This window comes from Melopsittacus undulatus, chromosome 4, assembly GCF_012275295.1.
Source record: "Melopsittacus undulatus isolate bMelUnd1 chromosome 4, bMelUnd1.mat.Z, whole genome shotgun sequence".
NCBI classification, from domain to species: Eukaryota; Metazoa; Chordata; class Aves; order Psittaciformes; family Psittaculidae; genus Melopsittacus; species Melopsittacus undulatus.
The window spans coordinates 84,748,520-84,761,602 of NC_047530.1; the positions used below are offsets into that span (position 1 = coordinate 84,748,520).

General features: G+C 47.1%; 1 protein-coding gene across 7 annotated transcripts in view; it reads left to right on the forward strand.

Moving 5' to 3' along the window:
* Positions 1–7,841: 7,841 nt before the first annotated feature.
* The window catches only part of CLASP1 (cytoplasmic linker associated protein 1), a 180,676-nt gene continuing 175,434 nt past the window's right edge, over positions 7,842–13,083 (forward strand). For all 7 annotated transcript variants that reach the window (XM_034062675.1, XM_034062670.1, XM_034062671.1 and 4 more), the window contains exon 1: positions 7,842–7,891. The gene's annotated coding sequence lies outside the window, so the exon portion shown is untranslated. The remainder of the gene's footprint in view (positions 7,892–13,083) is intronic.

Genomic DNA, 13,083 nt, shown 5'->3' on the forward strand with positions numbered 1-13,083 from the left:
TCTCAGCAGAAGGGAAGCTGTTCTTGGAGACAATTTCTGTTTTTAGGCTGCCTGTGTTATTAATATACTGCTGTCCTGGGAGCTGTACATAAGCAGAAATTCAGACACCTGATACTTGCCAAACATACTTTCCGTAGCAAGTGAGCAGATGTGCTGTGTCATGAGTCCTTGGTCCTTGCACTGGTTTTTATTTCTCAGCTCTCCAGTCCTTTTTTCATCTGAGACAAACACAAACCTCCTGGCCACTGTTTTTAGGGCAGGCTGTGAGCTGTTTTTACTGGGACACTAGGAGTGCTGGGGCTTTGATTTCAAGGCATGACTTGCGTTTCTGTAATAAGTGACTGGAACTGGTTCACTGAACACCTATGTATGTAGGACTGTTTTCAAGCTTCAGGCATGCCTAGGTGCCAGCACAGTCTGTTAATTTACAGTCATTTATTCTGATTACTCTCGCAGAGAGATCTTGCAATGGGAGCTGGGCTAAGGAGTGCACAGCATTTCCCAGCACATGAAGCACTGGCAGTAAAACAGGCAGGGGGAAGCAGAATTGGCTGCAAAATAAAGGGGGAAAAGGAATGATGAAGCAAATGCTCATCTCCAGAGAAAGACATCAGTGAATTTGGCAGTGTTTGCTCGAAATTAAAGATGCAGTTGGATTGGGTTTTTTATTTGTTTTGCCTGTTAGATGTGCTGTGGGATGCCCAGGCTGCAGTGCATCTGGAGTGTGCTGCAAGCCATGGCACAAGTGCTAGTGCTTGCTCATGAGCCCTGAGTGGAGGAGAGCAGGCTGGGCAAGTGACACATGCTCTTGCCAGTAACAGGCCTGTTTGCTCACATACCTGGCTTTTAAAATGGCTGCAGCCACGAGGAATGAGGCTAAAACTTGTTTGCAATTAGCTCATGGTGCAAGAGAGGATTTGTGCATGGCTCTGAGGGGTGACATCTTCTCTCAAAGTAAAGCACCAATGAGGCTGGGGATAGCTCTAGCAAATTCCTTCCTTCTGAGTGCTGGGGTGCTGGGTGCTCACTTTGCCTGTGTGATGTAGCCAGCCAGGGTAGGACTGCATTGTGTAAGGTGCTGTGCACATCCCTGCCCTGGTCAGGGGGTTGCAGTTGGAAGCCAGGCAAGTGGGTAACAAGAGTGTGGCAGATGTGATCTCCATTAGGTGTTTTCCAGGAATACTCATGGATCCTTCTCTTGGACCAGACTGCTTCATTGTCCAAGAAGCTGTTCAAACACATCCTGCTTTCCAGTTTACAATCTAACCCACAGAGTCTTGAAACATCCCTCTGTGGGCAGCAGTAATCTGCACCACCTTGGGCAGAGATATGCAGGGAACCACCCCAGAACAAAGGATGCAGGGAATGACATTCAGTGTGTCACCCTGCTGCCTGACACCACTAATCCAGGCACATCCCTCCCTGCCCAAGGGCAGCAGCTGTCAGAGCAAGCCAGGGAAATGGTTTACTGCATGAATGAGAATTGCTAAAGGGAAACATTTTCTCATGCAGCATGCAGCAAGGCCTCTCATCACTTCTTCTACCCAGCATTAATTAAGCATATTGCAGGGACAGAGATTCTGGCTGCCCTGGGAGGCTTGAACTGGTTACATACCTGAGTGTCTGTGGCCAGTGACTATGTGGATCTCCTGTGCTGGGAAAGGTTAAGCTACAGAGAACCTCCTACGTAAGTCTTGACTCTGATCAGGGATGCAAATGCTGGTTTACAATTGTCTTCAAATGTGGTGTTGAAGAGAGGAGGCGGGATTCTGAGGACGAATGCTACAGTACTGTGAGACAAGTGAGGTGGGTGTCTGCAGTGAGCTGTGGGCACTGGGGTCATCTCATTTCTGTGGCTAGGTATTTGACCCTGCCTTTGACCCATCACGTGGAGTCTAGGCCCTGGGCCGCATCTGAAACTTGTTTAAAAGGGAAGAGAACAAGCAAAACTGATTTTTAGGATAGTGATCCTGGAAAGCCCAGGTTTTTTTTTCTGTGTGTTTTTCCAAAGCTGACCAAGATGAGAACTTGGTGAGAAGGCATAGACCTGGAAATCGGGCTGCTTGCTCCGCAATGCCACTGTGCACTGCTGCACTGTGCATAGTCCACAGTTCCACTGCTGCCAGTTTCCTGCAAGTGCTTGCACAAACCCCCAGGTTGCATGTATTTTGTTTTCTTTAAAACAAGCAGGGAAGTAGAGTTAATTCTGTCATGGTGGCTTCACAAGGCTGGAAGTGTTGCTCCATTTTGAGCGTGCAGGCAGTACCTTGCTTGCTGGGTGTACTCAGAGTCAGTGTTTGAATCCAGCGTGCCTGGCAGAAGGCAGTGGTGTGCTGGGGAATGAACAGGGGTCTGTGCCTGCCATGCAGCAGAAGCACAGCTGCTTTATCACCTGCAGCATTTTTAGTTTTGTTGGTGTGAGAGCTGGAGAAGATCCATTGTGACTTTCAGGTCTGCCTGTTGGAAGGACTGTGTTCATCTGCCTGGAAGCCATGGGCAGAGGAAATGTAAGACAAATCCATATGGCTTTTCCCTCAGGTATCCCACACAAAGTGGTTTATTAGCTGGGCAGTGTTTAAAATGTGTTCTATTGAGTTGTATCCTGAAAACCAAGCCCCAGGGCTGGAGCTGCTGGGACTGCCAGAGCTTTCTGACTGGACTGGCAGGAGCTATTCCAAGTGTAAAGCATGACTTTCACAGGCAGTATGGTTGGTGTATTGTCAATGCAGCCCCATCAGATGAATCACAGCCCAAGATTTCTCCTGAGAACTGTTAGCTCAGTCTTTTTTTCCCCATCAGTTCATAATTTTACAGGATGAAATCCTGCTGTGATAACACATAGTATAGGTTCTATTAGTTGGTTGTTAAGAACCATTTGGAGCTGGTTATTTGGACAGTTGGGTTTGAGTGGGCTGTGGTATGTTTGCTGTCTTGCCATTCAATGTCATCCCTTCCAGTGAATTTTGTAAGAGCTTCCATTAATTTCCATAGAAATCTGCATCTGGGGTGAAGGGTGACCTAATCTTTAAAAGCATCTTAATCCACTTAGACACCCTTGCGAAGCTCAGCATTTTTTCCTTGTCAGGAGCAGACTGCGTTCCTAACCTTGATGTGTCACTTTCCAGTTGGCTTAATATCTGGGTGAGAATAAAAAGGAAATGTTTTTGAAAGATTAAAAGAATTCATGCTGCTAAGGTATGTGCATGTGTGATGTGCAAATATAAAAAAAGATATGAGCATAATTTTAAGTGTTTGGGTGGTGGAAAAATGATAAAATAGCACCCTCAGATGACTATAGAGAACATGCACAGGAAGAGGTAAATCCATTTGAAAGGGTGTAAATGGGGAATTATGAGGGAAGAGGAAATGGGGCTGAAATGTTGCTTAATGTAAAATTAAGTGCAAGACAAAAATAAGATCGTTAGTTTGACCTGCAAATGTCTCTTCACAGGGGCCTGAGGGCAGCCAGGGAAAATGTGGTCTCTGATGTCAGTACAAGACCTAGTGTCTGTGCCTTGTTAAGACTAGAGATCTAGGCTTGGCTCAGGAAGGTGGAAAACTGTTGCCAGCAGCCTGTGTTTGGTTTTGAGGGGGTTTCAGCTCAGATTCTGGTCATGAAACAAAGTACACCACAATTAACACTAATTGGTACCTTCCTTGATATTTTGGCTGTGTAGAGTGAACTCCCTGGAGACAGTCACTCCAGGTCAGAAGAGGAGGCCCATGGGGATGTTGCATGGCTCACAGGACCTTTGTGACAATAGGAAATCTTGAATCAAACCCAGTTCACACTGCATGAGGACTACCTGCTTTGTATGTGGTGTTTCTCCCTGGGTGGCTGAATTTCTGCAAGGAGTGAACACATGCAGACGTGCCCATGTGCACACACTGAGCCTTGAAGCCATTTGCTCACTGCCCTTCAATCAAAACCTTCTGCTCTTGCATTTTGTTTTCTGTTTGGTGACTGAGGGGAAGCTTCGTGTGCCTTCACGTGAGAGCTAAGTGGGTCAGCAGGCTGCTTTGTTTGCCTAGCTCTCATGTGGAAAAAGCCCACTGCAAAATGCTGAGGCTTGGCAGGAAAGTGCCAATTAAAGATAGCGGTGCAGGAGCATATTGTCTGAGTCGAGAGTGCTTGAATCTGGGGCTGTGACAACTGTCATGTGCAAAGGAAAGAATGAAGAATTATCAAGTTCAATGTTGAGCTGAAGTAGCTAATGCTTTCCCTGTTTCAAGTGTTTGCTCTTACACAGGATGGACAAAGAGATTGTTCCCTGTTTCAAAGGTAGGGTTAGTAAGGGGTAGAGGAGGTGAGTCCGTGCTAGAGTGGGATCGATGGCTCTCAGAAGCTGGGTACTTGGGCTTCACCCATGCTGTGAACAGCCCATGCTGTTTGTCTTTGTGCCAGCAGCAGTCCAGCCTTCTTAGCACTGTACAAGTCTGTTCAGGTGATGTGTGCAGGAGATCTAAGTGCCAGGAGATGCCAAAGGGAGTGACATCGAGTTGAGCGAAGTTGTTCTCCCCCTTAGCCACACAAGTAATCATAAAGTAAACACACCTTTCTAAATCTGCATGGTGGTGTGCTCAACTAACTCTAGGGGAGCAATTCAGGGACAGCCAGGCTATGATACTGCTATCCCCTGCTGTTATGGGCCGCTACATCATCATCCTGTCATTCATATATGAATGCCTTTCTCCTTGGAGCATTTTGCCCTCAGATTCCCAAGCAGACGTTGTGCAAAAGGGCCTTGAGGAAGGGAGAAGAGCAGGTCACTCAGGTAGGGTTGGTATTTCTGCTGAAAGAGAGCCTCTCTTCCTCCCAGTCCATCCTTCTGCTTCCCAGCAGTTTTGTTTTATTCATCTGTTTTTCTGAAAGACCACAGTTGCTAAATGAAAGCTAGAGTATCCATATATCCCTTTATTTTTTTTAAAAAAAAAAAGCTTTCTGGCTTTACTTTCTCTTTCTTGGAGCTTTCTGTGCCCTCACTGTTATCTGTAAGCTGATCTCCTGTTCCTCTTGCAAATGGACTGTACTTTGTTTTGCACATGTATAGGTACATGCCTCCAGACCTTTTCAACAAGCAGACAACAGTGTATTTTGCAGGTGGACTGATTAGAGAGATACCTGCTGCTTCATCAGGAGCAGTATCCTCTCAGGAGGCAGATGTTCCTACATCTCTGCTGCACTAGCCTGTCTGTGTTGGAGATCCATGTGTGAGGCAGGTAAGTAAATGGAGATCTTTCAGAAGTGAGAGCACAGTAAGAAGCACCTTTATTTAGGTATGTTATTTGTAAGGGTGTTGCCAAATGTTTGCTGTTACACCACTGGAGGTGAAGTCCTTGTCCAACAGCTGTGTGTGATGGTAGCAACTCCTCTAGCAGTTACTTCTCTTTTCTTCATTTAGAGAGTCCTTTCTGCACCCTTAGACTGGTTACAAGTAGCACAGTCATTACTTAACTATGACTTAAGAGAAGCTGGAATACCCATACAGACTGCATTCCATATGGCAACTTTGATCTGGTTGCCCTTGGGGTACCTTGATCTGCCTTCAGTGGTGGGCTTCCACTGAGAACTGTCACAGCCAATGTATGCAGAGGTCTGCCGTAGATGGTGTTAGAATTAATGCAGATTGATGTCCCTGTGAAAGCTGATGGACTGCACAGTAGTACCAAGAGCCTCCTCTGAGATGCTGTGAGACTCTCAAACATAAAATATCCATGAAAAGGCAGTGTTTTGTTAAAGAAAGCAGGATGAAGTAAGTGGGTGATGCAGAGCAATACTATATGCAGTAGCAATTTATATTAAGAAACCTAAAGGGAAAGGATCAGAAGAGCGCCGTCACTGCCTACTTTTAAGTACTTAAAACCCAAGACCACTTCATCTCTCAGTATTTCTATATGAAGCTTTAGACTCCCAGTGACCCTCAAATCACCAGAAGTAAGAATCTGTGTGGAAAAAAAGGCAATTATATTGGAAGGCAGTATTGAGAGATTTCCAAGGGCCTCTTTTTTTGCAACACTGAAAAGAATGAATTCACAGCAAATGTGTAATGCAATTACTGACTTCTTACTAAAGCTAAATAATATTGCTTCTCCTAATTCAACTAACTTAGAACTATTTGTTCCATTTTTATCTCATTTTCTTGCTCAAAATGGAATATGATGGTATTTTAGGTAGCATGGAGCTATCTAGACTATCTGAGCAATCTTTTCCTGTAGTCCTGATGGATTCAGCTGAAGTGGGATAACTGGTTCTTTATTCATTCACTGATGATGCTACCTAGTTATCAGCTGCTGTTGGGAGACTGCAAAACAAGAGAAGGGTGAATGACTGGACTCCTGGTTGCAGAACTGCACAGCTTGGGAGGGAGAGCACTCCGCACAGGGGCTGTCCCTCCTTTTAGCTCACAGGGATAATAGTGTGGGGATGGGAAAGCCAGGCCCAGTGAAGCTGAGCTGTTGTGTCTCCGCTGTGGGCAGTACTTAGCCACTTAGGGCTCTCAGGTGGCCTCTGGGGTGAGAGCCATGATAACTTATAAAGCTGTTTTGTAATTGCCTGCTTTCAGTTTACACATGTCTGCTATCCGTTTAAGCACTCATATCCCCAGCTTTCTCTTGACATCTGTGCGGCCTGTTCCATTTTCTAGGTTCAACCTATGTGGATTCCTTCATGCAAAGGAGCGATTAGGTATTGCTCTGAAACCTGATGGTGGAAGAGATCAGCAAATTCATTATTCTTTGGAGGAGGTTTGCCAAAGCCATTCCTATGCCAAAACCATGAGCCACAAAGAAGTGCATTATTATGTTGAGAAGGTATGACTGAAAAGGAGGCATTTCTTCCACATTCAGTTCTTGCATATGAACAGTTTTGATGGCTTAGGTTATATACTTGTTGCAAACTGCAATGTTACACCACCTTACGAAGGTCAATGGCTTCCTGCCGCATAGAGAAGGGATGTGGCTGGGGGTGTCTGAGGTGAAATGAAGGTTCCCTACAACCAACACAAGAAGTAGTCACAAGCCTAGGGAAGAAGATGGTCAAACAGGCCTTAGTAAATAGCCTGTGCACAGGGAGTTTGTTTCTTATGTTCACCTCAGTCATAGAGTTAGGAGTGCTGCAACTATTCCATGTAGGAAAGATGCTTTTAAATGCTGCTTTTTAACTAAGTCTGCAAGAAACAGTTTCCCTCAATAGGAAATCGTAAACAGCAGGGGCTGCGCACTGACATGCAGCTCCAGGCTTCTTTTTACACGGCAACACTCGGCCCCAAAGGTCTCCTTGTCCCAGCTTCAGGAATTGCTCTCACAGCATTCAAGCTTCTCACACGCCGGCCACAAGTTCTGTCTGTGCTCCCTGGAGCCTTCCGCAGAGGCTAATCCGGCAGCACTGGGGTTCCAGCCTCTCCTAGCTCCCTGTCACTGCAGAACCGTCTATCTCCCTTTCCACAGCGAGCCGCCGCAGGCCCCGTCAGCCCAGCGACTCCCGCCGAGCCGCCACTGGCGTCGCCATGGCAACCGAGCCCGCCCGTAACGGTTGCGGAAGGTGTGGCGCGCAGATACCGCCTTAGCGCATGCGCAGTGCGCCCGCTGACCTCACCGGCGACGAGCTGTGGGGGCTTCTACCACCTACCATAGAGACCCGCGGGAGGCGCGTCCTCTCTACCCTTCGCCTCACTCTCTATGGTTCTTTCTGAGGGGGGCAGCCGATGGGCGCATGCGTGCTGAGGGCCCAGGAGGCTGGTAGAGGCGCAGGGCGGTGCCGCGCAGGCGCGCTGGCTCCCATTCTTCCCGTGGCAGCGGGGCGGGCGCAGCCATGCAGGGCAGCGGGCGCCGCCGCCGGCACTGAGCGCCGTCCGGCCCCCGCCCCGCCGCCTCCCCGCGCCGCCACCGGCAGGTAACTCCTGCGCCGGCATCGCGCCGGGCGGGAAGGGCCGCCCCGCCGTGCCGCTGGGTGGGGGGAGAAGCACTGCCCGGGGGCTTTGTGTGGTGCCACTGCCGCCGCTGGGGGACTGCGAGCAGCGCGGTCCTGAGGGGGGCGGGGTGCGGCGGGCGCCGCTGGCGCCGTCCCGCCCGCGGCACCGGGCGGGAGCGCAGCTCGGGGCCGTCCGGTGGTGTGGTTTGTTGGATGGGAGGGGGACATCTGGCAGCCTAACGGCCGCGGCGGGAGCCGGGAGGTGCGGGGCTGCTGGGGCCTAACGGCTGCCGCGGTGGCGCCCCTCGGCCTCCCATCCCCTGGGGGCGGCCGGCCCCGGTTGCCTCCGGGTCAGCAGCGGAGCGGGCCTCTCTGCCGGTAGGGCTTGGGGCCGCCGAGCAGCGGCTGTGCGGGGGGAGTAACAGCACTGCGGGGCCATCCCTGCGGCGGTGCTCGGCCCACAGGGCAGAGGCCTTTGGAGAGGGTCTCCGCTAGCACAAACCCTTGCTTAGGGAAAGGAGGCGGAGTGCAGCCGCCTTGCGCTCACTCGGCAGTGGGGGATTGTGGTAACGCCTGGAGGCTGCTGTATTTTTAAAACCATCTTGTGATTTGGGTGGATTCAGCTCTTGTATTTGGCTCTTTTGTGCACGTGTTGTGCTTTGCTTCTTTTATTTCTATCAAAATTTTGAATGCAAGTGAGATGAGGGCTTGGAGTTTGTGCCTGTGCGGAGAGGTGGATTCATCGTTGAACAGGTACAGCTAAAATGCTTCAGAGAGGTGCTCAGTCTGAGCAAACAGAATGTAGTTACTTGTCAGTGTATTCATACGGGCTTGACTGGACTATGATGAAGGTGTTTTCAATGCATATCTTCAGATATCTGTGAAGAAGAGAAAAGCTGCTTCCTTCTCCACCCCCCTGTAAGCCTGTTGAGAAAGGGGTGGTAAGCTGAGGGAGGGTGACAAGCTCAAAGGTGTGTGGGGATCCTGTGATGGAGTAGAGCAGAGGTTTCCCAGATGTGTGGGTTCTGACCAGTAGACTTCCCTATCTCTTGCAGATTTACTTCATAAGTCAATGCAAAGGAGCATGTGCTGAGCCACTGTAGGTAGGGCAGAGAAGTGATCTCCATCCCAATGCTTGTGCAAGCATCTGAGGCAAATCCGTTGGAGTCCATTTTGCTGCTGAGTACTGCAAACCATTTCTCTGCATCTTTTGAGCAGTTGCACCTCTGTTACATGCTCCTCTTGATGCTGCTGTTGAAGACAAACCAAAGTATTGTTGCTTAATACCTGATGACACAAATCAACTGTTTAGTTCTGTAGTTCTTAAATAAGATCTTGCAGGGGTATTGGAAGTGCAAGTGTGGGCTTCTGAACTGGATTTAAAACAGGTTTGCAGCTGAATATATCTGAGAAGTTTCAACAGTGGTGAGCTTTTGTTAGAGCAAGGGACTACATCAAATGCAGGATGTAACCACAGTGCTACTGTATTCAGGGTTTTCCTTGTCATGGCAGCATAGCTCTCTGTGTGGAACAAGGCTTTATGCTGCAGTTCTAGGTTTGGCAAAGTTCGATTTTTGCTCGTTTTCTCTGTTGAACCCTGTCAGCATGACTGAAGCCTGGAAGTTGTGAGAAGGACAAGGTAATGACTGACTGTGTCACTATGGGTGATCCTCTCTCTTATTTCACAGTCACGCTTGCTACATTAAAAAGAATGCTGCCAGTGTAAGTGGATTTTTTTTCACACTGATGCCAGCAACATCCTTGTGAAGTCCTTCAGAAGTTTATTTAAAGAAAAAAAATGCCATGATGTTAAGCACTTTGGCCTTGCTTTGCTTGTCTGATAATGTACAGTGCTAAAAGTGAGACAGCAGCATGCTTGTGAGATGGAGATGTTTTTCTAGTTCTTGTGACAATCCCTAGAGGGGCAGTTGCAGAGAGAGACAGTGATTGAATGAGCTAGTTCTCCAGTCATCTTTCAAGGTCTGTAGGAATCTTAAATCTGAGGTACAGCTTAAGTGTTAGGAAAAACAGATATTTAAACTGAAAAATACTCAAACTGAGATGTTTTATCTGTATCTCATGTATGTTGGTCAGTTCTTCCCTACCCATTTGGCAATTTGGTCATGGCTGTTGGTTGACCTGACAGCAAAATTGGCCATTTCTGTAGTTATTTACAACATGAGGAGCTGGATCTTGCCCTCAACAACCTGTGTTAGGGGCAGGTCATGCTGTGTTTTGAGAAGTGTGAAAGACGTTGGACATAGTGGATCTATTCAGATGGATAAAGTATTGGCCTCCCTATTCCAACATACATGCAGATTTTTGTGAGAGTAATGTGGCTTTGAAGCTTGTGGACTGCCATTACAGGTCCCCTTCTTGCCTCAGATGACTTTGGATTTGGCTCATGTGTTACCCTGAGTCTCATTATCTCAGGCCTTGCCTAGATTAGGGCTGGAAATCTTGCTGGTATGGCTCTGGAGGAGCTTGCTGGTGTTGACTTCTTTGCTAGCAGTTGTAATTGAAGCTTTCTCTTGGATTATGACAGCACCAGTGCACCATCCAGCAGCGCTTGTCAGCGCATGGGAAATAATGCTGGCAAGTGTAGAAAGGTTTCTTAGCTGAGTGAATAAGATAGAGTGATTTTATCCATTAACTTCTTCAGACTGTGACTTTAGTAAATTTTAAGCAGTCTAACTGTGAGGAAAGGGGTTTGCTTCCTTCCTTGATAAAGGGTTAATGTTTGTGGCAGTCCTGTGCAGAGAAGGCTTAGTTTTGCCCTGCTGTTTAATGGTATACATTTCATGCTGCTCTTTTCTCAGATTCTTAATTTTCATCAACCTGTGCAGTGTTGAAGTTTGTATTGTGTGTTTCTTGGAGCTCCCTCAGTCCTTCGAGTATTGTCTACTGGACCAACTTGTTATTGGTCCTCAAAGTTGTTTGAAAGCCTGATGTGAGCTAGTTAAGAGCTTTGCACGGCAGAATACCAAAGTTCCTTGGCATTCTGCACTGCACTGGTGTCTGGCTCTGTCATAAATGTGAGAGATCACTTTCTCCTCTTTTTGGCAGCACTAGCATTTTGCATGCACACAGAAACACCTAACTCACCCCCAAAAACTAAACAACCAAAATCCAAACAACATGTGGATGGTGTCATTATAGGAGGGCAACCAATGGATTTTGTGATCTGAGAGGCTGCAGGTGTTGTCCAGGAGATTTGGTCTCAAGTCATGCTTGCTGTTTGAGTTCATCTGGTATACTGTTCTGTTGCTTAATCAAATCTGTGCATGTTTTGCTCTGCAAGAAGGGAAATGCCCATTCTGCATCTAGAAGCAGTTTGCCAAGTAGGAACAGCAACATTAATTGTTAGAACAGCATCATCATTATTTTATTGGAAGCAAGTGTGCAGATTTAAAAATCTCTAATTTGCTTCTCCTGCCAGCAAAAATAACAGGCTAAACAGTCTAACCAGGCCAGTCCCTGGTGCAGCATTTCCATGTTCCAGGTTTAAGCTGGTACACTCTCTTTAGACTTTGCTTGTGAATGCTTTAGATTCCCAGATAACTCAGAAAGTCAAGCTGAGCCAGCAGTGATCTGCTGAGGCCAAGATCTGATCAAATCAAGTCAGATTCTGACTTGCATGTCAGAGAGATGCTGGGCAGGAGGAAAGAATGCCAGATACGGCGCTCTACCTGTTACATTACAGGTGATTTCTTAGCCCAGCAGTCTCTTAACTTTTGCTAGAGTTCAGCCCAATTCATGGTATTGTCAAACAAGCCTCCTTTCTATTCTTTGTTGTCCAGTGCTTTCTCCACCACTGTTTTACAAGTCTTAAGTGTAGTGGTGGCTTTCTGCAATCTCTTGCTGCCTGTGTTGGGGATTTTTTTTTGTTTGTTTTTGGCCATCTACTTATGTGCTCTTGGAAATGCCAAGCTGAATGGAATCTGCTTATGCCTGAGCATAGAGGGTAGCCCTCCTTCCCCCACTGGAGCTGATCTAGCCCTAGGTGGGGGTTTCTGCTGGCACCAGCAAGCAGTTGCATTCCTTGGCTAGCAGTTTACATGTGGGCTGACAGTCCTGGAGAACAGGGGTAAAAGAGCCTCGTTTCATCATGCAGACAAGCTTGTGTTTAGAGTCATGAGGGAAGAGATGGACATTAGCTGGGAAGCCTGAAGAGAGACCAAGAAAATACCTTCTCCAAACCTGTTGACTTGCAAACTGCTGCTGTTGCGTCCCATAGCTAGTTTGTTACAGGCTCCTACCAGAGTTCCTGTCTGGTTCGGTTTTGGGCATCTGATTGGTTTTCAGATCAGCAGCATCTTGACATGACTTGTCAGAAGTGTGTGTGTATGTCGTCTTAGAATTCGAGATGGTTTTGCCTGTGGTTATAATATCTGCTAGCCTGCCTGAGGTCATTCTGTGAGTGAACTTACCTGAGGTGTAGACTGCATGGAGTGTTTTTTCCCCTTCTTCTACACCATGCTTATTTTGTTAAGATTGTTTTCTCAAAACATATATGTCTATTTTAGACAATGTGCCATGCAGATGGAAGAGATCTTACTGAAAGGCAATTAGTTGGATACTTAGTATCCCTTGAGGGTTGGTACCTGAGGTATGATCTTGTGGATTATTTTTTTTATTCCAATGTGTCATTTCACTACCAGTGCTTAAGTACTTCCTTCCAGGGTAGTTCTGGCTTGGACTTGCACACAAAAACTTACCTACTTTCTCTGTGTCATTAGCCAGTTATACATCAGTAGGGGATAGCAAGGTTCTGGAAGATTGGTTGAGTAACGAATTTATATTAAACTCATTGATCTCTTTAAAACTAGATTATCCTGATCTTGCACTGGATGTGGTGGTACGGGTTTTTTTGCTTTCCCCAGGGTGTTACCTTGCCTTCAGTTTCCACTGCCACTGGAGACTTGCTTTGCAGTGGCTTTGGGACAGGAACTGAATTTCTACCCTATATTCTTTGTTATAAATTAGCAGTTGTTGTTCTCACGCTTTTTTTTGACTGATGAACGTTAAGAGGTGCTTACCATCTTCAGGAATGGCTAAATTAGTGATTTTATCCTAAGGGACTTCATCTATTGCAATACAAATAGTGATGACAAGATTCAGATGTGTGCTGTGAAGCCAGTCATCCTGCTAGCAACCTGGCAAGTGATGGGCCT